Here is a 27,785-nt window from a genome sequence, read left to right as displayed (position 1 = left end):
GCTTTCGTGACGAAAACCTTCGCATCTTGGTGCGCTTTATTTTTGTATCCTCTACTTCGTCTTCTTTCCTCCCAACTTTCGACATTAGACGAAGTGCGAGAATTTTATTATTATTTTTTTAAACACCTTTACGGGCCATCGTCTTTCGGCCCGCTTTTCTCGCCACCCTCGACCGCTATATGCAACGAGGGGGGGGGTGCAATCCGATAAAGGCAGAGCCACTCGCGAGAGCTTTGAGCGCTCCCCATCCTGCCTGGCGACAGTCCCGAGGCTTCCTCGCCATCTAGTATACGTAGCGCCGAAGGCGGATCACTCGCTTCGCGGTCGCAGTGGCGGCAAAAGCTCGCTGGAGACAGCGCGGCCGTGATACAGGTTCGCGAAAAGAGAGAGAGAGAGAGAGAGAGAGTAAAAGACGCAATGAAAGACACTTCGCACATCGTGTAGCCTCCGAGATTCCTCCCCTCCCTCCACAACCTCTCTCTCTCTCTCTCACCTCCAACCTCGCTGACTCTAGCCCGTTCACTGGTTGCTCGCGTTTCTTCTTCGCGGTGGCCCCTGAAAAATGGTCTCCGCATGCAACGTCGGCGCCTCGGCTGAAAAATGAATGCGGCCCTCTTCTTCTCTTGCGACGCGCGCGCGCGCGTGTGCGCAGTCGTCGTCTGAGGCTGCCTGCCGTCGTATTCTTATTCATCGAGTGGCGGTGCCGCTGTAACCCCGTTCCCGGAGCATTTGCGCACTTCCCTATCCCCTCCCCCATCCCCCCTCCCCTCCCTGACTGTCTCTTTCAGTTTCGCTTTGTACAGGATGCGAATGTGCTTCGTCGAAGAAAACTTCTCCCGAGACATCTCCGTTTCAAGTCCCCACATGCTCGTTCGACTCGTCGCCCTGAAGCTGATGACATTCGTGTGAATGGGTTCTCGCAGGTCGTCTTCTCTCTCTTCCTGTACTTCCTTGCTTCCTCTTTTTCCTTCACCTTTTGTTCTTTATTTATTTTGTTCTTTATTTGTGTTTGAATAGCAGCTACTGTTGAGGCTGCGGGTAGCGATGACATCGCTTACCTCGCTTTTTCTTTCTCTCTCGTGAGAGATGTCAAGCCGGCTTCTCTGAAAAGCACAATTACCCAAAATATGGCGGCCAAAGTACTTTAAGACAGCAGTTACGAGCAATACTCACCCTTCTTACGTGCTTTAATTCGTTCTCATCATGTGTAAGCAATGAGTTGGCCGCGAGGTTTCTGAGGAATAGTGTGTTGGGGTAACGCCAACTTGACATTTTCCCAAAGATGCCTACGCCGGGGAGTTCAATTTACCCATCAAGCATTTCAGGTTTTTACCTTGAAGCTAATTCACAGTGTTTTTGTGAGACACGCGGCAAAAAAAAAAGAAACTCGCTTCGTTAGCGCTAAGCTAGGTGCGCTTCATCTTCATCAAGCACATACCGTATTTTCTCGGATATAACCCGCACCAAAATTTGAAAGAAAAAATTGCTTAAAAAGTAAGGGTGCGGGTTATCTGCGAATATTCGCGAAGGTATGAGGGGCAACTCAGTGGGGCTCCTGTTATAAAAGATCAGGCTTTAGTGATGTCGGCAACGCGCTGCCTGCCGTTCGCAGAGTCCGCGATTGTCCGCATGTAACAACTATCGAATTTTGTGGACCCAATTTTTGGATGGCATCGATGTATGTTAAGCCAATAAGAGGCCAACACAGGTTATGCGTCCGTAGCCAGATCCACATCGTGTTTTGAAAAAATATCATAAAAGATAGTTTTATCTTGAATGTCTGGTTAGACAACGATTGAACAAAAATAACTCTTTAACGCCGCCATCCTATTCTGAAAAATGATTCTGGTGAATTGATGAAAACGGGTTGCAAATTGCACGGAAAGTCAGGACAGTAAGTTGCTTTTGCAAGCGGAGATCGGGTGCCCTTTCCAGTAGTTTCTTGTTGTACGCCATCCTGAAAAAAGAACACAACCAAATTCTAGGATGGGGCGGACGTAAAGCTATAAATCATCAGCAACGTTGTACTGAACCGGCGCAACAATGCCATTGCACGTTCTCCTTTATTAGCATTTGCTTCTATTTGCTGCTGCCAGTTTAGCTTACCATCATAAGTTATCCCTAAGTACTTCAAAGTTGGAACTTGCGGAATCGGCTGATTACGATAATGAAGAGAAATAGAGACATGATTTGACAATGGAAACACCAGTAGAGCGCATTTCTTTACGTTAAGCGAAAAAGACAGGCCGTCCAGCCAGGACTCGAGTTCAGACAAATAAGATTGCAAAATTTGGTATAACGTATTAATATCCCTTGCTGATGAGAAAAATGCAATGTCATCAGCATAGAGATAGAGTTGTACATCCTGATGGATTGGCACAGAAGATAACAAAATATTGAACAAAAGTGGCGAAAGAACTGATCCCTGTGGTACGCCTCTCGTCTGTTTATACGTATCCGATGTCACCCCATCCTTGAAACAAAAAAATTCTCTATCGAAAAGGAACTCTTGTATCCAGGCTACTAAATAGTCTGGAACAGAACAGCTAACTAATCGAGAAATTAAAATTGCATGTTCGACACTGTCATATGCTTTTGCAATATCTAAAGTTACCAATGCCGATATATCTCCTGATTGTCCTGCGAGTCGAATGCGGCTTTCTAAATCAACGTGAGCTGACCAAATGGAACAATGAGGCCTAAATCCTATTTGTCTCGAGCACAGAATACCACGAGAAGAAGTAAATTCAAGGAGCCGGACATGAATTACTTTTTCTACAATTTTGACTAGATCGATGTAAGTGCAATTGGCCGAATGTTGTCCAAGATATAAATGCTTAAAAGTAAGGGTGCGGGTTATCTGCGAATATTCGCGAAGGGAGGGGGTGGGGGTCGGCTTTACGGCAACGCGCTGCCTGCCGTGCAGAGTCCGCGTTGTCCGCATGCCTATCGACATCGATGTATGTTAAGCCAATAAGAGGCCAACACAGGTTATAGCCAGATCCACATCCATAGTCTGGTTAGACTCTTTTCGCACGGTTTTGCAACGAGTCGGGTGCCGTTTCTTGTACGCCCAGTTTGTACAGTTGGCCAGCCTTGTTTAGGCATCATGAGTGTGTCTCGGCGGCAATCTTTCATTGTGCTTCAAAAAATGTGCCATAAAGAACAGCTTGGATGGTTCCGAAGACTGATCACGTCTTTGAGAGCGGCGATGAAGACTCGGATGGCAGCACTGACAACGTTGCGGCGGTCGTCTTGAAATGCGTTTTGAAAACGAAATGATGACTGCGTGTAGTTGTAACTTGCTAGTCCTCATTTTTTCGGATAAGCGTGCGGGTTATACGCGAGGTTATTTTTTTTCTTTTTCGTGGAGTTCAAAGTTAGGGGTGCGGGTTATATGTAAGGGCGGGTTATACGCGAAAAAAAATACGGTATACGGTAGGACAAGTTGATTGGATAGCGCTATTTTTCCGCGCAAAGGTACGTCAAACGACTCAACCATCCAGCACAGAAAGCTAGCTATCAACTAACGCGTTGCTGACAGTCAGTGCGCCTAATAGTATGCGTTTAATCTGTAGCGAATCATTTGGTAGTCAACAAGACAGAGCGCTGACGTCAGTTGACGAGCCGCGTTACGGCGTTTTGTTGTTGTGCACGAGGCCGCAGGTTAGATGGCGGTGAAATACAAAACTGCTTGCACGCTTGAATTTAGGCGCACGTTTAAAAACCAGAATTAATCCGGAGCCCTACATCTCCACTACCGCGTTTCTAATGAACCCAGTGTTGATTTGGGTCGTTAGGCGGAATAGATAAATCAAAATTAGTTGACAGTCGGCGCTATCTCTTGTCTAGTCTATTCGTTTGTCGCGTCGTTGCACTGGGGATACCATGTGCTAGCTAAGGTGCTATCCATAACTGATATATTGGTTCATAATATTGGCTCAATTCATTTGAGACACATCCATGGTATGAAAACTACACATCCCAGTTATATACACGCAGAAAAGGAATTTTTTTTTCTTGACAACTGTTCATAAGAGCAGATACCAGTAAATACTAACGTGGGACATGTCCTCGCCAAATGCGACCAACCAATAGCTAACGGCACTTTCGAACGAAAAGCATTTTGAATTCGGGTCCCGTTGTTTAACCTGCATGCCCGAAAACATTTTTACAGAGATGTATTTTCAGAAGGCCGTGCAAGCGCTACTGCGCTCCTTGAGATCGACCGGCCTGTGTGAACGCCTGTGATTGGAACGCCTATTCTGTTACCTGTTCCTGTTTTCTTTTTCTCTTTCTCTCTCTACTTGCCCTCTTTCCAACCCTTATATCTCACACTCCAGTGCAGGGTAGGAAACCGGAAACTCGCCTCTGGTTAACCTCCCTGTCTTTCTTCTGTCGCTCTCTCTCTCTCTCTCTCTCTCTCTACAGAGATGTATTCGTTAAGGGCACCAAACAACAAAAATATCACTGTAACGTGTACATATATGCATCCACTCGCAACCTAGATTTAAAAGCTTTAGGATAGAAAAAAAGGAACAAAAAAGAACCCCTTTCCTTATAATCATACTGTTTTCGCCCATTCAAGACTCGCTAACATAACGAAATATAGCTAAAACTCGGGTTTTCCGTACTTAACTATAAAGAGAGCGAACGAAATCCCTCGTGCGTTGAAGCCGCCAAGATCAATGAAGCACTTCAAGTGCCTGCAAAAGGCAGGAAGCGCACGCGCCTGCACAGTCTCCACAACCCTGCGTTGTCTTTAAACCGTTGTAAGAGGCAGTATATCGCATCAATTAAGGATTTAAAAGAAAATGCGGTCTCCTCCAAAAGGAACGAAGGGTTGGAGGGAGCGAGGCCCCTTTTCAATTTGTATGCATTCAATATGCGAGTCTTCGGTTCTCCTCTCGAGTGGCGATCACTTCTTGTTTTGCATCGCACTCCCCCTCTCGGCCCATTTCGTGGCGCTGTCACGCCACTCTGCCGTGAAACCCAAGTGCGCTGCACGGCCGGCGGCGGACGTCGAATAACGATCCCTCTAATGAAGGCGGCGGGAGCGAGGCTGAGACCCCAAATAGAAATCCTCGCCACCTCAAGGATCATCGCCGCCGTTCAGCTCAGGCGACCTCGTCACAGCGCCGCACACGTATATATATATATATATATATATATATATATATATATATATATATATAGTGTGTGTGTGTGTGTGTGTGTGTGTGTGTGTGTGTGTGTGTGTGTGTGTGTGTGTGTGTGTGTGTGTGTGTGTGTGTGTGTGTGTGTGTGTGTGTGTGTGTGTGTGTGTGTGTGCAGTGTGTGCACGCGCTCATGCGACTCCGAAGTGGAGTAGAAGGGGGTGTGGTGGGGAGTCTCTCAGGCAGTGCACCATGGTTTGGAAGGAAACTCCTTCGCGTGTGGGGCGCTTTCGCGAAACACTCCAAGAGGAGGCGGCGACAGGGGTCCGCACGAGTGCAAATTTCCATCTCGGCGCTCGGTTGGTCGCCGCTTAAGAGGCGTTCGTGCGTTGCAAAACTCCTGCGCTGCCCCCAGCGGAGGGGAGGGGGGAGTTGGAGGAGGGGTGAATAACGATCGCGACTCAAAACGGCCGATTACCGCGCCTAAATATTTAAGCGCGCCGCTTTCGCCGCCGCCGCTGCCGCGACGACACACACGTGCAGACACACACGTACAGATACAGACGTACAGATACACACGTACAGACACACGCATACAGACACACACACACACGCACGCACGCGCGTGGCTCTTGAAGGGCGGCGAGATCTCGCGCGATCGCACGCCGACATACGTTGCTTCTTCGTCCGCCGTTCAGCGAGAGCTGCGCGAATGTTGGTTTGTTCCATCGAGCGTTACGTTAACGCGAGGAAAGCGCCAACAATAGATGCCCCGACTATTCGTGGTTGCGTTTTATCCAGTCGTGCCGCGTATGCTGGCGTGAACTATGGACAGCACAGTGTTCGATTTAAACGGAAAGAAATTGAAGAAACCTATATTTTCTTTTACCAATACGAGAGAAAAAGAGAGAGGAAATTCATCTGATATACGGCAAGGAGGTCAACCTGAAGTAGACTCCTCTAAGCTGCAGAAAGGTGGATGTCGTGTCAATTGCATATGCAATGATGATTTACTGCGGTTCTCTGTCCTGTGACAAGGTATATAATGTTAGCAGGGTGGGCATTGTCTCGATGTACGCCTGCGCGAGCATTACAACGCGCTGAAGGGCACTGTTCCTGGGTTTTATTTGTCAGGCGCATTGCTCAATATCCGCTCAACCTTTCCAAGAAGTCTTGATATATCCATATAGATTTCTGTTGTCACTCACGATCGGCACTTCTTCAACCAACCCCTCCCGCCCTCCCTCTTCAACACACATACTAACACACACTAACCAATTCATGCGTCGCTCTACATTGGGCATCGGTGGTACAAAATTGTGGGAACCACGTCCAGTGCTTCTTGGATTGTTGCACATGTTATCAGATGAGTGAGTTCCTTCAATCGGAATCGATGTAGTCGGAATAAAAGCCAGCGAAATCTGCCTCGACGCGCATATAACCGAAGGCGAGAGCGTCAAATTCACGTGAAATGGACACGATCGCTCCGAGGCAGCTGCGCCGAGTAATTTGAGCTTTCTTCATGTCTTGTGGAGGCTACGCCGACGATTTAGGCCATACAAAAAGAGAGATAGAGAGAGAGAGAGAGAGGAATATAGAGCACATTCACGTACGATCGACTGCGTCTTCTATAGAGATGCCAAGAATTTCCTCCATGTGCCAATGACTTCTAGCATCGAACTGCCTCCAACAATTGCCGATTCGTGAACACTCCAGCTCCTCCACCCAACACACACACACACTCACACCCTTTTTTTTTAATTCTTTGCTTCTGCTTCTTTTACCTGCGTGAACTCGTAGCGCATCTTTGGCCGCTGTAGCCGCAGCGGTTCTATCAGCGATGCTCTGGATGAAGTCTCGGCATTGAGCACTGCCGAACTGGAAAGCGCTGTTCAAGAAGGTTCACTTCTCAACGATCCTGTCTACATAGTCGAACTGGTTTCAGCCGCCTCACATTCTATTTCTTTTTTTTTTCTGCCGGCTGCGCGCAGAACCATTGTGTATTGCTTTCTGCACCAGAGATCCTCCGCAGTGACTTTCTCCACAAGGAAGACGACGACGGAAGTTCGATACTCTCCCCCCCCTCTTCCCCCGGCTTTATTATTTTTTTCGTGATTCTCTCTCGCCTCATCTGTAAAGATTTCACACCCGGCACGAGATGTGAAGGGGGTTTTGCTGCTACCATGCTTCTATACACCACTATACTTGGCCACAACCTCTTGCGCTGTACCTCTCTTCGCTTTGCAACGCGTCGTTTTAGCGCACTCGTCGCACTTTGCTCGGCGCCCGGCCCTTGCTTCTTCCATTGTGTTCTACTCGATGTATTATTTATAACGAAGAGGCGAGGGATTGTGGCGCGACGTCTGGCGTAACCTCCCCCCCCCCCCTCACCTACTCTGATACGGTGATCTTCGAGTGAAAAGAAAGATTTAGACCACCCCATCTTCAATTTCCCCTTCAAAGGAAACCCCACCGCGGCGCCAGCCAGAACGCCCTCCGGCACCAATGACGAGCCAAACTGGAAATCTGGCTTCGTTTTGTTTTCTTTGCTTTTTCTATCTGTGTGTATTTCTTCAAAGAAAATGCAGGCACGCTGTGTTTCCTTTGTTTTTTTTTTTTTTTTTTTTTTTTGATCGTGTCGCACTTTTTACGTTTTTCGTCTGCAGCCGACGAGCACTTCGAGGCCGCGACTGCATGCCCACGGCATGCGAGGTTGGTGCATGTTGTGTTTCTTGTTTGTTGTTTCCTTGATCTTGAGGTCTGCAGTGAGTATTGAGTCTGTGGCTGGCAGTACGGAGTCCGGTGCGTGGCGCATGTACTAATCGATTCGTAGGTCGGCAGAATAAGCGGATAATCTCAAGCACTCGATCATACTTACCAGCTTTTTTCGCATGACATGTATACTTACCAACACTCACGCGCAGTCACACACATCGTCACTATAGGTAACGTTCTGTTTCACGCCCGGACGAAATGAGCGTCAGCGTATTCGTGAGTCAGTAAGCCGACTTACGCTATTTATAAGCGGTGCTGTTGGCCTACTCGATATTTCAAAGTGTATATATGGAGAAATGTTCGCCGCGGGACCGATTGGCTGCGTTAGCGTGTGCCCTTTAAATATCGCTACTATATCGCTACTATATCGCTACTATATCGCTACTATATCGCTACTATATCGCTACTATATCGCGAAAAACTGCGTTTATCGTAGTAAACCTATGCCACTGCCTGCATGCACATTTCATCTCTGGCGGTGTCACTGGAGCGCCAACGGTATACTAAAGTATCCTAGTATTCCTGGAGACGTATTTTGTAAGGATTCGTTTTACCCCCGATTATGTTTATTATTTTTATAACTCGTCCACCCAAGTGGCCGGTTCTGGTAATGCAGGCGGTGCGAGTGCGAGCGAACGAATGACGAATTGCATAACGAACGGAAAATGAGAACAACCGTTACAAACTACAACCCCGGCTTAGTGTACTGCGGTTTTAATTGTTCACCGTTAGCATGTGTCTAAAAGTAACAAGTTTAAGTAGTGTGTGCGTTTGTGCGTGTGGGTTTCATTATTATTATTATTATTATTATTATTATTATTATTATTATTATTATTATTATTATTATTATTATTATTATTATTATTATTATTATTATTATTATTATTATTATTATTATTATTATTATTATTATTATTATTATTATTATTTAAGAAAATTCACACTGTTGATGACTGTCGCGCCCTGCAGTCTGACCTGTTTTCCTTTTCTAAATGGTTGCAAGGATAATAACCTTACCTTGAATGCTGCTAAGACCAATGTCATGACTTTCACAGGCAAAACAGCAAGTATTTCTTTTTCTTATTCTATAGATTCTGTGCCGTTGTGTAAGGTCTGCGAGATCAATGATCTTGGTGTACTTTTTGATGCAACCTTACACTTTTCGGCTCACACTAAACGTGTTGCAATGCGGGGTATGCGCTCTCTTGGTTCTGTATGCAGACTATCGAGGGAATTCAAGTCTCCTACACCGTTCCGCAAATTATACACAACCATCTGTCTTCCTCAACTCGAATATGCGTCGGTCGTCTGGAATGGCTCTTTTAGATCCAACAGTGACATTATAGATCGTGTCCAGAAAAAGTTCCTAAGCATATATAATCACCGCTTTGCAAACCTGGACATTGCACCCTGTACTAGCACTGTTGGATTGTTGTCATTGCCTTCACTTCGCGACCGACGTAATCGCGCTGACCTTCTGTTTCTCTTTAAACTCCTTCACGGTAACCTCACGTGTCCCGAACTTCTCAGCTGTGTCATGTTTCGCATCCCACGCAAGATCACCAGAGAACATAGACCTTTCCATGTTCCTGCCTGTCATCACGAACACTCAACTGTCCACAGAATACAGAATCTTTATAACGCTTACTTTCGTGAACTTGATATCTTTCATAACTCCTTGCCATCGTTCTTTTCCGAGCTTTGCCTTGTATTATAATTTCATGTATTGTTCACGTGCCCTTCTCCTCCTTTTTCTTTTGTATTTACTTTGCGTTTTGTTATCCGTACTCTCTTCTTTTCACAATTTTTATTTTTATTCATTTATTTTTTAATGATTTTTCCCTGAGTGTCTTGTTTTTGGTTTGTAATGTATGCGTGCGCCAGCACTCAGACCTTAGGGTTGTTCCTGGGCACGTTAAATAAACATGATTGATTGATTGATTATTGTTATTGTATTATTATTATTAGTAGTAGTAGTAGTAGTACTAGTAGTAGTAGTAGTAGTAGTGGTAGTAGTGGTGGTGGTAGTAGTAGTAGTAGTAGTAGTAGTAGTAGTAGTAGTAGTAGTAGTAGTAGTAGTAGTAGTAGTAGTAGTAGAAGTAGTAGTAGTAGTAGTAGTAGTTAGCCGTCATGGGTCGCATTTTCCAAGGGTGCTTTTTCTTCGATCCTATTTATTTATGATCGTCCGTCACATCCGGTAGCCGATACCAGCGACAGCGGAAGCGAAGATTCATATGAGCCGATGACAAACGGGAAAAAAATATATCAAATTAATCGTTGGAAAATACAGTCCCCGATTTCTTTCGGGCGTGCACAGTATGCGCATAACACGAAAAGATATGGGGTCACTGCAAGCCTTCCTTGTAAACGTGGTGAGCTGAGCTACCAACAAAATTCTCCTTATCGAGGATAAAAATGTTACCTTCCATTATACTTCTAGATGACATGGAGTGTTCCAAGTGTGCGTGCTGGTCTAATGCACATGCGGCAATAGCTTCGTTCTCTGCAGATCCGGGCAAGACATAAGAATCCCCAATCTACCAAAAACCATTAACAATCTTCAGCGAACGTGAGCGAGAATCGACAAATAAGCGATCGACGAGCCCGCCGCAGGGACAGCCAATTGGGAACCACAGGAGGCCGACAAGAATCTAGAGCGACGTCAGCAGAGTCAGAAAAAAAGTCGATTGTATCCGTCTGCCCACCCGTTCATTTGTCACTCCATCTACCAATCGGCTAACTAAGCCATTCATTAGTTAGTCAGTTTGCCGAAACAAGACACAGCGACGCTGATGGCAAGTAACTGAGCTTCAAAGATCGAAAGATCGTTTATCATGATACACTCAGGAGCGAATACTTCTTCACGATTCTTTAGCACGCTCTGCGATGCGTTCTTTGTCCTTTTCAGCACTGCACGGGGACTTTGTTATTAATGTCACTCTGCTTAAATGTAGTATCGACCAGTATCCAGTATGCAGGGTTATCGTTGGCATTCGCAGTGTATATTGAGGCCCATTAAATGAGAATCATTTCAGTCTTTCGTGGCATCGAACCTAAGTTCTTGAATGTGAGGCAGTACGTTTGCTCGTTCAACGCTCTTTCGTTGATTGTGTCGTTATATCAACCAATCATTCCACCTCCAGGGATATAAGCCAGTTTATAGCTTTATTTCGAGCACCCGATAAGCTTCCATGCGTATCTTCCTGTTTTGCTTCCTTACCCAGTTACGAGATGACCTAGTACAACAGATCGTATAGTTGTGTGCGTTCAAGTTGGTTTTATGTAGTTACGTGTAGTTACGTTAGTCCTTCTGCAATACTTCGAACTTCTGTGCCTGTTCTCGAAACTCCTTTTTTTTATTTTCATTTCTTGACAAAAACTGCGTATGTGTGGGCGCATTCTTATATTCACTTCTATAACTTCCTTTACGCTTGTGCAGAACTCCATGTGTGTTCGTGCTTTCTTTCTGTTTGCCCTGCGACAAGACGTAGACGGCACCGCTCGAGGCACTAACATCTCCTTTAAGTTCATAATAATAATAATAATAATAATAATAATAATAATAATAATAATAATAATAATAATAATAATAATAATAATAATAATAATAATAATTAGCATACATGGTAACATTAAAGAGAATTACCTAACACGCACTTGTTTTCTTCTTTTTCTAAACTTTCCCACACACGCACGTCTCTTCAAAAGCGTCCCTACTAACAATAACTAAAACATCTGAGCATTCTCAAACACACTATTTTTCTCTCTTTTCTCTCATTTTTCTTCACTTTCTCTCTCTCTCTCTCCCACTAAGCGGACACATCTTGTATCGTTTCCCATAGAAACGCACCGACCAGAAACGAGGACTTCTAAACACCCAAGTGTTTAATTCTGCTGCCAGCAACACGTGTCTGGTTTGTACCACGCGTCAAAGCCGAAGAAGAACAACGAAATAAGATGAGAGAAAGAGAGAGAGAGAGAGCCAAATAAAAGCGAGCAGGTTCAGTTAGTCTCCGCCTAAGGCCTTCGTTATCCCATTCCGGAGCGGCCTTTCTTCCTTTCAGCAGAGGTCTCTTCAACGCAATCAAAGCTGCCTGCCTGGCACAAAATAGCGAGGCGCTGAAAAGAAAGGGTGAAAGAAAGGAGGGAGCAGGCGACACGGTCACCGAGAGCCCGTGTTTCACACTCGGCTTTTGTTCGGAGACGGTGGCGTCGCAGCCGAACGGGGTCTGCCCAGGCAGCTGGGCTATACCGGATACAGCAGCAACCCAGCGACGTACTATAACGTACAGTGCGCGTGTCGCAGGCAAAGTATATAACTGGCCGGGAATTTCGTCGCGGTATGTTCGGCACGCGTACAATTTTCCCGCTCGCGGTGGGTAGCAACGCGAAATGGTTCCTTCCGCCTGCCACGCCACGGCGCTGCTTGCTTGCCTGCCTGCCGAAAAGAGCACCGCAGCTCTCGGCGTTGCTCTTCCTTCTCCGAGTGTGTGGCAGCGACGGAGGAAGGGACGAAAAACGTTGCTGCGCAAACGAGATGGCTTCGCCGGCACCCACAACGAATGAAACACGAGGTGCCGTGTGGGACGAGCTGAAAATAAAATAAGAAAGGAAGGAAGAAGAAACGAAGAAATGCATAAATAAGGGCCACGAGGCGTAGGTTTTGTGCGTTTGGGCGGACGAGGCTCGCACCCACCAAATCCGTACACTGCAGTAAAAGCTATATACGGGCCGCGTAAGCCAGTCAGAAAATGGAAACCGAAGAAGGGGACGTCCTCTATTGCCCGCCTCTCGTTGTTATGTATGCTTCCAAATCAAATGATCATAATAATAAAAAATAATAATTTCGTCATCCTCCGAGCGTCGCCGACTGAATGAAACCACCCCGGAATGCTTAGTAGCGCGCAACGGGCGATCATTCCTCCCTTCTCAGGAACGCGCAGCCCGGCCCTGGGTACTGATTGCCTGACACAAGTGCTAGCCTTACGCTCCACTGCACGGATTAGGCGAGGCGGAGTATACATGCCAGGCGACTGACACGACGGTGAGAATGTGCACGGGCTTTTAGCGAAAACGTGCTCGCGTTCTTCTTCGCCCCGCCAGGAGCGAGCGCAAGAGGCGAGCGACGACTCGCTCTCGCCTCACCAAGCGGCATCTCTCTCTCTCTCTCTCTCTCTCTCTCTCTCTCTCTCTTAGCTTGATGCGCTGGTAGAGCGTCGGCGGAACAAGAGCGATTCGCGAATGGGACCGACAGCGTCATGAAGCGACGTTGCGGGAACGTCAGCTTTCCTGCAGTACCCACAGGTGAAGCGTGCGGCAACCTTCGAGACAGAGTCTTCAGCGGCCGCAATGGTGAAGTTGGGGCTGACCGCATGGTCGTATACAGCATATGGAATCTCAGGTTGTACTTGATTCTTAGCTGTAGGTTTAAACAACTCAATTTAATCAAAAATAATCGATGAAGGCACGTCTAAACGGGTACGATGGATCGTTCGGTCGGGCAAATAGACACCATCTTCGGCCGTCAGTGTTAGGATTCCTTTCACTGGGTTCCATTGCTATTTGTGTGTGTGTGTGTGTGTGTGTGTGTGTGTGTGTGTGTGTGTGTGTGTGTGTGTGTGTGTGTGTGTGTGTGTGTGTGGTGTGTGTGTGTGTGCGTGCGTGCGTGCGTGCGTGCGTGCGTGCGTGCGTGCGTGTGTGTGTGTGTGTGTGTGTGTGTGTGTGTGTATGTGTGTGTGTGTGTGTGTGTGTGTGTGTGTGTGTGTGTGTGTGTGTGTGTGTGTGTGTGTGTGTGTGTGTGTGTGTGTGTGTGTGTGTGTGTGTGTGTGTGTGTGTGTGTGTGTGTGTGTAATCCACCGTCCACGGCGAGCTGATCCTGGCCATAACGTAGTCGAAGCGTAACGCGGACCACTCACGAACCGCAGAAAGGACAACTGGAATAGTTTCGCGACATTATGCCAGCCTTCGCAAGAAATAAATGGTAAACTTGCGGAGCGAAAGACCCCTAGCGGCCGAAAACTACAGGAGAAAACCATAAACCAAGGGAATAGCGCGCCAACTAATGAGATGATTATTTCCTTTTCTTTTTTTCATAAGATGCACTCAGCGTGTGCAGCACAGCAGTTGTTCATATAAGTCTAAGATATGCCACCGGGTAAGCGTAATAAGCGAATAAAGTGAAATTAACGCCTGACCTAGCTGAACTATTAATTTCCCAGAGGCACTGTCACATAATGCTGTGTGACTCAGGCAGGGTACAGAAAATATCACTACCCAAAGTAACAGCAGTCGGGGTTCGCTTACTGAGCTAACATAATATGTGCAGTTATCTAGAGAAGCAGTGCGAATCGCAAGTTACTGTAAAGTTTACTTGTCGTTGTTGTCCTCATTGTCGTCGTCGTCGTTTCAAACTTGTCTATTTTTGCTTTAAATGCAGAAAAATAAGAACGGACAGATGTTGAGGCGGAAACAGCGTTGTATAAGCTCCTTTTTTGAAAATCATCTTGCTTTTCCAACTAACGTCCCTCTCAATTCGCAGTGTTGGCACAACAGTCGACAATTAATAAGGAAAAAGAATGGCTGGCGCCGGATTCATCCTGCGTTTCTCTTTCCCTCTCCTTTCTCTGAATCCCGAAGCAAATTTAGATTACTGGAAACACAAGAACTTCGTTACTCAGATTTCGCCCCATAAAAAAAAATGGTAAGCACGTGCACTCTGCTTTTCTTATTAGCCACGCGTTACAAACGAGACCAGGCAACGCAGCTCGCCGGTTAATCAGCCTGCTTTAGTTTTATTTAACGCACTCGTTTGAAGAGAAAACTACGGAAGACGAATAAAAAATACACAAAGTATATTTTTTTTAATGCAGCAGTATCTCGAGAGAGCCCAACCATTGCCACGCTATGCGCAGTGATACGCCCCGTTCGGCTCGGTGCAGCAGGAGATTTGTTCCTGGCGTTTTCTATTTCTCTCTCTCTCTCTCTCTGCTCGTGATCTCTGCAAATGCTGGTTTCTTTTCGTTCTTTTTTTTCTTTTTCTTTCGGTTATATAAATGCAGAAACCTGAATGGTTTGGCACAGCAGCGGTGGGCCGAATGCGCGTCCATCGATTTCTCTGTTCGAGGCAAACTGATCCCCCGTAATGATCCCCGTGCGCTGCGCTGCAGCGCCCATCGAAGCTTGCCGCCCCTGTCCCCCGCCCCTGTCCCCCCCCCAAACTTTCTTTTCTGTAATTCTGGCGTTCATTCCACTGCCTTGCCCTTTTAGGGCTCGCCGGCGCGGAGAAAGCTTTCGCGTGATGTCATTTGTGCTTGGAAATTTAAAACTCTTTCCCGGCGCAGTTCTCTCGAACGAGGCAACGTTTTCTTGCTCTTCGCGCGAATCACTGCGGGGGCGAGAGAGGGAGAGCTGCAGTTTTGAAGGAGGGCCGGGGGTCTCTGAAAAGCATATATAGGGCGACGACGACAACGAAGGAGAGAAAAAATGTTGCGGAAATTTAAAGGTGGTGGCCTTCGCGTGCTCGGGCAGAATTCCTCACGGCGCCGGCAGCCTGAAGTGTAATGAGTTTTTTTTTTTTTTTCTTTTTCTTGCCCTTTTTTTTTTTTCTTCGACTCTTGATCCCCAATGCTGCTGCTGACAAATACGATTGAGACTGAAACAGGAGAGAACAAAATCGAGAGGAAAGGGAAGTTACGAACCCAGTTTGCTCAGTCGCTCTCTGCCTCCTTCTTCTTCCGGTTCCGGTCGACAAGGGCGCGCAGATGGAAGCTCGACCTGCGTTCAACGCAAATCAAAATGCGCACTTCATTTCACGAACGGCTGCGCGAGTAAGCAGAAATATCTTTCTTTAATGTTTTATTCGGTAGTACAGGAACAAACAGCGCCGAAGACGGTACTAAGAGAAGGACGACACACACAGCACTGTCTGTATTGTTACTTGATTTCCTTCGTGTTCTTTCAATTATTAGTTATTTTCATTTTTTGTAGTTACGTATTAATTATTTCTCTTTTCGCCGTGCTTCTTTTTATACGGGTTTAGACATTATTAGTAATTCTATTTCTCAATATGTGGCCAAGTCCCCTCGTTGGTACGTGCAACGTGGTAAGGAATCAACATCAACTTCGTCCCATGTTTCGCACACTTTGTTGCCACTTCAGTATGCACACTCCTGCAGATTTCATTCATTCATTCATTCATTCATTCATTCATTCATTCATTCATTCATTCATTCATTCATTCATTCATTCATTCATTAGTTTATACTCTACAGGCCTAGTCAGGCCTGTAGCACACAAGTCATTGGAGCACACAAGTCAAATTGATGCGAAACCAGTAGCAGGCAGAGTACCATTTGAAAATCCTTTAAAGTGTGCGCACATATTTCAAAAATTAAGGAATTGAAGTAAGCAAGAGAAATACCACATCTGAAATACACAAGTATACAATAACTATAAATAGTACGTAAATACAGCGCCGAAACGTACAAAATGCCTGCGAGTAAAGCGCGCAAATGAGAACTTTTTTTTTTTCAAAACTAATTCATCTTGAGGTTATTCTTTATTTGTAAGCTCGCGATAGATAGTTCGCGATAGAAACAACGTCTCCCGGAAACTGATTCCGATTATGACTTGAATTATGCGGAAATTACTTTCCGTAGTCGCAATCTGGCTATGAGATAGATCGTACAGCGATGATGTTGCACATTAATTTTGGCGACCATTGTGTAGCAGGTTTTCGGTACACGAGCGCTTTTGCATTCGACCCTCATGCAAATGCGGCCGCCACATGCGACAATCGTACCAATGACCTCAATTCCATAATTCGTGAATCAACGTAGCCTAGCTCCCCATGTGTCTACATATAAAAAAGAAGAAGAAAATAAATTCGTAAATCAGCGTGGTGGGTCCTATACGATCCGATGCGAGGGCGAACACTCGGTAAAGAGAACTAATAAAGTAGGTCACCAAAGAGCCAGCCATCGTAAACCTCAATAAAGAAAATCGACAACGGAAATGTAAAGAAAAACAACAAAAATGAACAATGAGAGGAAGCAAAGAACGTGGGTGTAAAAATAAAGAAAACATCGCATAAATTGACAATAAACAGTCATACTCCTTTATACCCAGAAAACGCTATATATTGGCAACACGGGAACTTCCAATCACAGAGCACGTTACCAGCACATCTGCACAGTGACTACGCGAAATATATTAGAAGACAAAGAGTTTTGCACACGGAGTAGAATGAAGTACTTCACTACAGATGCTCCATTTAAGTCGACGACAGTACATTCTGAAAAAAAAAAGAATGAATGAAATATATATATATATATATATATATATATATATATATATATGAAAAACTTTACTTTGAAGTCATGGGCCAGTCACCGTCAGAAAATGGGCTTGCTTGATATACGGACGACTGCCCGCCACAGTAGCTCAGTGGCTAAAGGCTTTGCGCAGCTGAAACCGAGGTCGTCGGAATTTAAAAATGCTCGTGTCACCGTGCACCATTGGGTGCACGTTAGAGAAGCCCGGATGGTCGAAATTATTCTGGAGCTCTCCATTACAGCGTGCCTTTGTAACCCACTATGCCCCCAGTTCCGGGACGGTAAACTTAACAATTTTACGGACGATTGGAAAACTGAAATTAAGTATAACGAATCCTGTGAAACAGCGACCGAAGTGACAGCGACGTGCACTTATGAAGAGAAACATTTACATAATAAACGGCTTCCTCTAAATGCGAAAAAAAAAGAAAGAGAGCGTCGTAAAGAACAAAGAGCGAGGCGACATAGGACACGATACGAATAATTTTCTCTTGTGGACGAACGCGGCGCACGAACGCACACATACACTAACAAGAAAAAACATTACTGTAGATCTCACGCGGCACGTTCTATTGCGTAGCACCGATGCTGATGTGTGCTCTGAGATGCATGCACGGATGCCCCCACTCTCGGAGACTGTGTGCAGCGCGAAACACCGCGCGCATTGCACTGCGAGTTAACGCGCGCCTGGCTAACTTAACGCACGTTGTTCGAGTTAAGCCTAACAGTGGAAGGGTTAATTACAGCGGACGAAACTCGAAGAATGCCTAAAGGGTTGTCCAGCGGGATTTAAATGCGAGTAGGCTGGGTCAGGCGTGTTTTGCCTGCCATCTCTGTGTTTCCATCGACCTGCGCGGTAAAAATAGCTTGCCCCTTAAGGGGCAAGTGAGAAGAAGACAAGTGTCCCCAGCCATTTTCCGTCTCGCTCGGGCAGCTGCAGCCAATCAGCGACAGCGGAAATGGACAGTCCACCAGGTGGACTCTTTACAGAATACCCTCCCCCACCCCCCACCCCTTTTTTGTCCCATACGGCTAACACCCTCATCCTTAAAGGGTAAAGGGTAAAACTGAATCGTTGGTGCTTTTGAAAGATTGAAATTTGGAAAGCTTTCTTCCTTTGTCGACTTTTCATGGCAAGTAAACATGGCGGCACGAAAACTATATGAAAAAGTAAACAGATAACACAACAGATGCACGAAGCTAACCTTCGTAGCTATCACTGTCACATTCTTGGGTCAAGTATTTCAGAGCGCACCAGGTCAATATAATGAGTACCGAGTATTCAACTACGCCTTCTCTCATCGCAGGTGTGGTTTGAACTCGCTCTCGTCTAGAGCAATTTTTTTAACAGCACTAAAGTTTAAGGGTGTTAGCCATGGAACAACGCTGCGCTCTTAACTGTGCAAAAAGAAAATGCTTAACAGGGTGCTTCGTAAAGCAAATGACATGGGCGCAACTCAAACACGAATATTCGTTCCTTTGCCATCCGACCGCATTCCACCCTCAGTTTTCGCTAGGCGCTGCGACCTCAAGCGTGGCTAAACTTCTGTTGTTATTAACATGCTCATAACTGCAGGCTCGCGTTCACCTGCGGGCGTACACGCCATATATTATAGTTTAATTTGACTTGTTCCTGTTTAATTAGCATTATTAGCTTCCACGCTGGCCCGGTGCCCGGAACCACGCTCCGTTCCCATTAAAAAAAAGGAAACTATGCGAAACAGCAGAAGGCTGCTAGAAATTGAATTTCGGTGCACGCAGCTATAATAAAAGCAATAACGCCCATTCACGCAGCAGCAAAAAAAAAAAAAAAAAAACTGAGCAGGATGGCTCATAGTGCGAATGTTCATTACGTTCAAAACTTACTGCGGCCGACCCCGTGGGGGGCATGCATACTGTTATTAACGCCCCGTTGTTCTTTAATTACAACATTCCCGGCATCCCAGGCAGAATGCACGTGGCGCGAATATGAGATTCTAAGCCAAGATTTCGGATTAAGCGTTAGAACTGATGATATTCCGCCGGCTGCTCGCAGTGTATACACAGGCGCGGAACAAAAAAAACAACAAACAAATCAAGAATCGAGCCCCAAGCCGCGGGCTTCTTAGGAGGCAATTACGCGCCCTCTCCTTCATCTCGGGGCAAACGGGGTGACCGGCCCGCTAGCTATATACGGCGCAGAACAAACAAGGCTCACAACAACGCCGCCGGCGGCGGCGAGCGCTGCTCCAAGCAGCGTGCGAACGAGCGGGCTTTCGGGGCAGAGTACCCGGTCCTTCGTGTATACGTATACGGGGGCGACACCCCCCCACCCGCTGCCTCCTTTACCCGGGGCGCGCGCGCGCGCGAGCTCGAATCGCGAGCATTTGCGGAGTCGCGGCCGAGACTTTGTGGCCTGAATATTTCATGCGGGGAGGGGGGGGGGGGGGGGGGGGGGGCTCGGCGACGAACAGTACGCGGAGGGGGAACAGCAACTTCCTTTTAGGCTAATGTCCCCGGCGCGCACCAGTTCCGCGCGGACGCCTCCTTTCTTCCCGCGCGTGGCGCGCGCGCCCGGAAGCAGGCTTCCGCACTCTTCTCTTCCTCCGCGCCGTCCACTTCCTTCGCCGTCCCAGCGCGGACCGCTTCACGTTTTTGATATGCGTATATTTATTTGCAAACCTCGACGAGAGCACCTCGAGAGAGGCATCGGCGGAGCACGCTGGAGCTAGGCGGGTGTGTGTGTGTTCTCGCGTGTCCCAAGAGTCAGCGGAGGTCCTTTGTGCGCTTGCCTATATACACGCGGTCGTCGTCGCGGTGTTGCCACGTTCGTAGCAACGAGCGCGCTCAGCTATGTGTATAGTGTTTTCTAACACGTCTCTCTTATAAGCTTTTCTTTTCGAGGATGCCTCTCTCTCGTCTTTCGCTCTCCTCGAGAGACCGGCGTCCTCGCGAAGTGATTTAACTCGAAGGGGAAAGTATGAGACAAAAGGAAGCAACGCTTGAGAAGGGAGGGGGGTCTTCGCGCTGCTCCTGGACTGTTTATATCGGCGAAGCCGGGCGGATGGCTATGCAGCTCTATACGACATCTATATACAACTACACACAAGGCTATGCAGCGGTAATATACTACGCTATGTAAACATAATGTGATACGACGCTGTACATTCTCTGTCATGCAGCAAATGACACGTATCGACCCTGTTCACGGTGGGAGGTGGTAAAGTGAGGAAAAAGGCGTCCGGCTTTTATTCGTTTACGCAGCGTCACCAATGTCCTCCACACGCGCGAATGCAGGCTGTGGTGCTGACACCTAAGACCCCTTGAACGCAATGACGCGAAACCGCGACCCGCAGCAGGAACTGTCAAGATCACCGCTCCAAGGTGCATCAATCAATACAGGAGTAAGTACAAAAGGCAAGTGCTAAAAGTTTGTAAAGCGGGGAGAAAGCCTGCCAGCTGTGGAAGACGACGCTGCCGAACGCGCGAGCAATGGCACGAGCGCGAGGGGCAGTATGGGAATGCAGGCATGATCAGCGGCATCGGAGCCAGCTGTGGAAGAAGACGATGACGAACACGTGAGCAGTGGCAGGAGCGCGTCTCTCTGACCACGTGACGTGTGCAATCAGGCACGCACTAGGCACACTTTTTTTTTTTTTTTTAGGCCAGAACCGTGGAGCAGCCGTGGCTTCAGCAGCTAGGGAAGCGTGCTCGTCTCGCATCGCGGAGACCCGGTTTCGATTTCCACCCAGACCGAAATGTAGCAAATTCTATTTTCAAAGCCACTAATCTACTTTGTTTACAGGAACCTCACTGAGAAATGTGACTTCGATCCGAGCATTTTTAGACGTGTTCTTACTCTTTGCGTCGTTGGCCATTTTTCTTCACCTCGCAGTTTCGCTAAGGTCACCACAAGGTCACCGACAAGGGCATCGCCGACATAGAAACCTGAGGCTTTTGCCTTAACCCCGCAAAGCCCAAACACCATTCCACATTAAGAAAAATTATAACAACTTCTTCACCTTTGTTTCTGGCCATAGAGAGTACATTTGTACCAAAAAACAATGAAATGTTATTCGAGTTAAAATTAGTTATAGGAATTAATTAGCAATTTGTTTTTGTAACTATAACTGAAACGTAGCTCCAGTGTATCAAAACCACCACTATGCGCTTTGCAGTAAGCTCCCCGCGCTTAAATGAAAATTTTGAGCTACCAAACTTTGCATATCAAAAATGATAAATTGGGCTTTGCGGGGTTAATAATGAAAACCCAGTACCCAGGCCAATACTGGAGTTAGTGTAGTTCGTGTAATTGCATACTGTTACATGCCGACTCGCCATGAACGATGTGTGTATTGGTTCCACCGAGAAGAAAAAAAATTGCAGCTGGTCATCTGAACGAAATACCTAAGCTCCGTCGAAAACAACGACAAGTGTTTCAACGACGACGACACCAACAGCATGGCGACAAGGACAACCACGATGACAGCTCGATGACAGGGTAGCTTACACGTTCCACAGAGATTTCTGGTGAAATCTTCCGTCAAGGCACCATGGACACCATGATGGTGATAAACACGCTGATAATACCGGTGAGAGATCTCACGAAATCTGCACAGAAAACCCTCCACAGCATAGTCATTGCTGCGAAATGATGGCCAGTGAGAAAGAACGGAGTCCGCCAATAAACCGATGGCATTTCAAATGCATATATTCTTCACTAGAGGCCTCTTTCGCATGTGTCTATGTCAGCAACTGACTGCTGGAAGAGAATGTTACCTTACTTTGTAACGTGGTTAGCGTGTGTTTGGAAAGATACCCTGTCTATAGACGAAAAAAAATTGCCTGCTTTGTTCAGCACTTCTAGATTCTTCTTCTGGAGAGAGCACAGTGCCTTGGTACGCAGTTTAATACCGAGGTAACTTCCAGGCATCGCCGCAGCTGGTATTACGTGCCAAAAGAGGTCTAGTCCTAATTGTTGCGAGGTGACTCGTCCCCTCATTTTGTTTGTTGAAGGTGCTGGGCTTGTCTCCTAGCAATGAAACTCGTTCTAAAGCATTAGTTATCATGCAACACAGCGAAAGCAAGTGCTAAGGGTAACCGTCCCGCAGGCTTAGTGTCACCTAAAAAAAAATTTGCAGTGGCTTAGCTCGGCTATGCCAGGATATACGTAGCGTGAGCGAAGGTTCAGCTGGTTATTCTTAGCTTTTGCACGTTCTTGCAAATTTTGCAAATTTTGCAAATTTCTTCAAAATTTTGCAACTTCTTGCACGTTGTACAAACCCACGCCACGGTTTCACCCCCCTCAGGCGGCGCCGCTAAACTCAACGTTTCACGCATGTCACTACTTGACGGCGTCAAGTCTTTCATACGCCACAGTCTTTCACACACGTCGCACACATATCCAAACGGATTGTTTACGAAGTGCGTCTCGAAGGTCCGAGTCGCACTGGCGCTTTCACTAAGTTTCACCGTATACATAGTCAGTCAATCGGTGAGCCTTGACGTCATCGACGGAGTCTTGTTGCTGCTGCTGAGATGGTCGGGCACGTCGCTCAGCCTCCTGGCGACGCCACTTTGCTAGACGTTCCTGCCTTTGCTCCGGTGTCTCCGCAGCACGTTTAGCCTTCTTCTGTTCGTTCTTCCTACGCTCAACCGATAATTGCCATGGCAACTACTTCGGGATCCGATGAGTTAAGCTTCTCCGCTCTTCTGCGCCGCTGAGCAGCAATTTCGCTCTCCTTCTCCATGGTTATACCACACTGGCAAACGCCCAGCGCAAACGCCAACTGTGCGCCGTGTGATGTCACTGCTCCTCGCGCATGCGCAGCACGGCTCTCCAAGAGCCACGCGAAACTTCTCAACCTCGGCCAGTGTAGCTCACGCTACAAAACATTAGCATCATCATCAGCTCCGCCGTACACAACATCAGATTCACAGAGCAAGTCTCACTGATAGCATGAGAAAAGCGCGTTCTCGACTCACCTGCAGAACGCTGTTCCTAAGTTTTGCTTCGTGCATCCTGAAAGCGACGAAGCTCCAATCAAAGTTTTTGTTCTTTTTCTTTCTTTTTTTCGTTTCACTGACACAGGGCATTCGCGCCGTCTCTCGAATGGTTCCACTGTTCGCGTTCGTCATGGAAATGTCATAGCCGCCCGATTCAAGGCCTAAACTGCCGTGCGCGCCCGTGCGTGCAAGCAGCGAATTTCCTTTGCCACGGACACCGTAACCGTCTTGTTAAACTTGGGACCTCTTAACTATTACATTAGGCAAGAAGAAAATCGAAGCCATCTGCGATGTGCGTTCCCTTCTGTTCCCGTCCCCAATCACTGACAGACCGAGCCCAATGCTGCTTAGTTTGGTGATTTGGCGAGAGCCGTTACGTGCAGCCAGACATGTCGTTACTGCTGGACTTTCATTATGGCTCGTAGTCGCTACAGGGTATGGGGAAAGAACCGGGCGGTATAGAGAGATGTAATAACTTGAAGAAATTCTGAGTGCTGATGGCCTCTCTAACCATTTACGCTCTGCTTTTTTTTTTTCTCAGTCTATTTCAGGGCAAAGTTCTCGATCATTTGTACTTCTTGCTATTGCATTGTAAAGCGAGGTCATTTGTGCTAAACAACTTTACTCCAATATTTGTATTATTTTTAAACTTTCCTTTCCTATTTAAATTTTCTTCAGTGTTGCATACCCTCATGAGGATACATGCGCGACTAAGGTGCGCTTTCTTTCTGCGCGATCACGTAGGAAACAAAATGTGAGGACAGGGCAAGTTTCTCTACACGCTTCGTTTAACCAAGTAGTTACTAGCGAGAAACGCTTTAAACCCCGCGGGTTTTATTGTAATTTTGCTGCGGCTCTATTATCTGTTACAACGCTATCCCTGGAAAGAGCATGTTCCTTTTTGCTTTTGACCGTTCCTCCAGCGACATGTTCAGCCCGCTGCACCTAATGATGCCCCTTGAAAAGGCGAGCTTCAAATCCACGGTATCAACATGTCGTACGTACAGGAGATACAAATGAGCGCTTCCGAAAGAGCAGTTTGTACCGCTTTAGGGAATCTGCTATTCTGCTACTTGGACAGCGCCATTTTTCTTCATTCCTTCCTACTTTCCACCGGGACCATATAAGGAAGAGCTAAATGAGTCAACTTGCTCGACGAGACCCGGCTCTTCATAGCTTCGTGGCTTCCGAACAAAAGCGAATAAAAAAAATACGAGTGATGGTGGTTGAAAGGGCGGACTATTACCTGAGAGAGAGTAGTGAACTGGAGGAAGCCGCGGACCGGCGCTTTTTGGGATAAAATCAAGAACTTACTTTCCGATATCTATAAATAGTCCACATCAAGCAGCCGAACGAAAAGGAAGATGCTTTTAGAGCCTATGTGTCCAGCATGTAGCCTGCGAGAGTCTTTCGAGCAGAGGAAAAGACTCGATTGGCTATCGTAGATGCATAAATGATTGATGACTTTAAGGAGCGCAGCAATAACGTGTTCAAAACGAAAGATGACTCTCTTGCTTCACTTTGAGAGAGGTGTCCTTGCTGCAGTGAGAGAGGTTAAACATGGTTGGCCACCCTACGCTGGGGGAGAGCGACATGAACGCTAAGGAATGAATAGGGAGTGAAAGAAAATAAAAAAGGCGAAAGCTTGCACTATAGACCGCACAAAGCTCAAGACACAGCGAAGCTGGCCAATTGATTGCGTCTCTTAGTTGTAGCTAGGTTGAACTTGGCTATGTCGAGGTTTAAACTTGGTTGTAGCTATAGGCCTATACTCGTGTACGTCATCTGTGCTAGTACTGGAAAGGTGCGCTGCGCCATCACGCTGGTATGACGTCATGCTCCCCCGCACCGTCACGCTACCGCTGCGCACGTTTCCAGTGCTACTGCAGCCTTTCCAGTACTATCACAGATGACGCACACGAGTATAGGCCTAGCTACAACCAAGTTTAAATCTCGACATAGCCAAGTTCAACCTAGCTACAACCAAGAGACGCAATCAATCGGCCAGCTTCGCTGTGTCTTGAGCACGGTGTAAGATCACACCGTGGTCTTGAGGTTTGCGCGGCTTAGTGCAAGCTTGCGCCTTTTCTCTCTCTCTCTCTCTCTCTCTCCTGGCTCAGCGCGCCGCGGAGAGAAGAGAGGCGGGGTCGGGAAGGGAGGGAGCTGGCGAGGAGGAGACCGCGTGCGCATGCATCGCGCCGCCCTCCTGGTTGCCATGGCTACCGCACGGCAGTTTCTTGATACGAAACACGAACCACACATTACGGCTGGCTTAAACAGCTTTGCTGTTAAAAAACTCGGTGCTCGAATGACCCATTGAGCGAAATGCAGCTTCACTAACGTGAAACCTGGGGAGGTGCGAAGCATGCAGTGATGCACCGCTAATGGTTTCATACTGCCTTAAGCAATGGCCCATAACCCCGCAAACGCGGCCTCCCCATTACGACGACAGAGAAGTGAAATTCTACGCTGGAATGATAAGTGGCAACACAGCCAGCTGTGGAAGACGACAACGACGAACGCGGGAGCAGTGGCACAAGCGCGTGCCGAGCGCGAGCATGAGCCGCTTGTTTACCGTGACTACGACTACGACGACGACGACTACGACAGGAGACGCCGACAGCCCGGGCGCATAAGGTGCTTCGCACCTAAAAAAAATGTTATGTAGCGCACCCACACACATGGCTGATCACCACTCAACGAAAGACCTGTTGCAGAAGTCCACTGACTTTAGGATACCCCAACAACGCATAACATGGTAATTTCTGCGTACATAACGGCCAATACCAACGTCAGAAAAGCATTTTCTCCTTTCGTGGTCGGTCGTCTAACAGACTCAGGCTAGAACGCGGAGAATCACAAAGGTTGTCTAAGCAAGGACAGCGACTAAGGGTGTGTTCTAAAGCCTCTTCGAATCTGCGGGAGCGGCGCGTGGGATTGGGAGTCTGTGAACACGGTGCCCATCCATATAGGCGACTGAGTAAGGTTTCTTTGTAACTACAGAGTATGGGCCGCAGTCGAAGTTGCAAGTAAGGGCAGACTACGCACAATCGAGGACTGGTCAATTAGGCGAGTTTCGCTTTCTGCGCGTCACGTGACGAGCAAGCGAGCTATGTGGCCGCGCGCCGCATCCTCTCTCGAAAACTGGACAAACGCACTGGACTTCGAGCGTTCATCCTTCGTCCGTCCTTTACAAAACGCTAAGAAATGCTTTTAACAGCGGAGCTGTTTGTTTAAGGTCTAGGCTGATCCCTACGGAGCGATGGTGTTCGCAGTTTCAGAAAGCGAGAGAAATAAATAAATAAATAAATAAATAAATAAATAAATAAATAAATAAATAAATAAATAAATAAATAAATAAATAAAACGAAATAAACTTTCTTGGCGAGGCGGGATTCGAGCCCGGATACCCACGGCGAGCGTCACAACCACTAGGCTATACACCCACGCTTGCAGAACATGCATTTATTGGAACCCTATGATTGCTTTGTACCGATGATTGTAACACAACTTGCTATGGGCGAGAGAAAGAGGGAATGAGAGCGTGAGAGAGATACACAAAGAGAGAAAAAGAAAGAGATATAGGCAGGATTTGAGCCCGGGTACTCACGGTCCGAAGGCGAGCGTCTTACCCACTACGCTATATACACCCACGCTTGCAGAGCTCGGCTCTTTCATCAGATTTCACAAGTGTGGAACAGGCTTAATTTTTTTTACTAATGATTTCGCGCCGGTTTTGGCGCTACGGTCGCATCGCGTCACGAAGCAACGTCAAGGAGTGGCGTCTATCGCTCGTAGACAGGCGCTTCCTGCCAGCGAAACAGGACCGTCTCAACGCCGACAGACGAGGACGGAGTACCGCGTTAAAGGATACGCGACGCTGTCTTTCAGACGTTCACCGACAACGCGCCTTCCTTGAACGGCTTCCTTATGTTGAATGGCCGATCACCTTATCCGAGGAAAGAAGAAAAAGTAGGTAAATAAAAACAGCAGCCTTTATGCTCGGGCGAAAGGAGAAGTCCTCGAGGGTGCTCGACAGAAAAAAGAAAAGAAAGAAAAAAAGAAAGCGGCGCAAATCTGGGCGACCAAGAGTCGTCGTACACCTGCTCAAAAGAAGTATCGCTCTCACTCGAGTTCTCCGGCCTTGCTTTGTCTGTGCCCTGCGGGTTAGCGTGGCTTAGAAGGCGCCTCTCTCTCTCTTCTCTGGTTGATTCGTGCACTATTTTGTGCCATGAGGACGCGCCGTGATACGCAATGCTGCACACAGTGCCCAGTCTTGAATGACCAAGCTGAAGTGTATGCTCCAGCTTGAGCGGAGCTGGAGTGTATGTTGAATGACCAAGCTGGAATGTAACCCGATACGGTCGAGTCGAGTCGGCTTGTTGAGCCGAAAACCGGTCGTCGAGTTCCTGTAAACGCTAGCGGGTCGGGCTGATTGAGCGTCGAGGCGCGTTCAGACAACCCTCCAGCAAGGGGTGGATTGACTCGCCCTACTCGCTTGGCACGTGAATGCGGTCGGGTCGTGCTGGGTCAGCTCGACTTCTGGCTCAACCACCTC

At 47.2% G+C, this 27,785-nt stretch overlaps 1 protein-coding gene across 1 annotated transcript in view; it reads right to left on the bottom strand.

The window, feature by feature from the left end:
* The window catches only part of LOC119449776 (leucine-rich repeat-containing protein 4C), a 225,275-nt gene that overhangs the window by 101,064 nt on the left and 96,426 nt on the right, over nucleotides 1-27,785 (bottom strand). Inside the window, exon 2 of the mRNA XM_037713036.2 lies at nucleotides 15,608-15,683. The gene's annotated coding sequence lies outside the window, so the exon portion shown is untranslated. The remainder of the gene's footprint in view (nucleotides 1-15,607; nucleotides 15,684-27,785) is intronic.

The sequence above is a fragment of the Dermacentor silvarum genome, chromosome 4 (assembly GCF_013339745.2).
Source record: "Dermacentor silvarum isolate Dsil-2018 chromosome 4, BIME_Dsil_1.4, whole genome shotgun sequence".
NCBI classification, from domain to species: Eukaryota; Metazoa; Arthropoda; class Arachnida; order Ixodida; family Ixodidae; genus Dermacentor; species Dermacentor silvarum.
The sequence above is the reverse complement of the archived record's forward strand: the minus strand, read 5'-3'. Positions and strand labels throughout refer to the sequence as shown.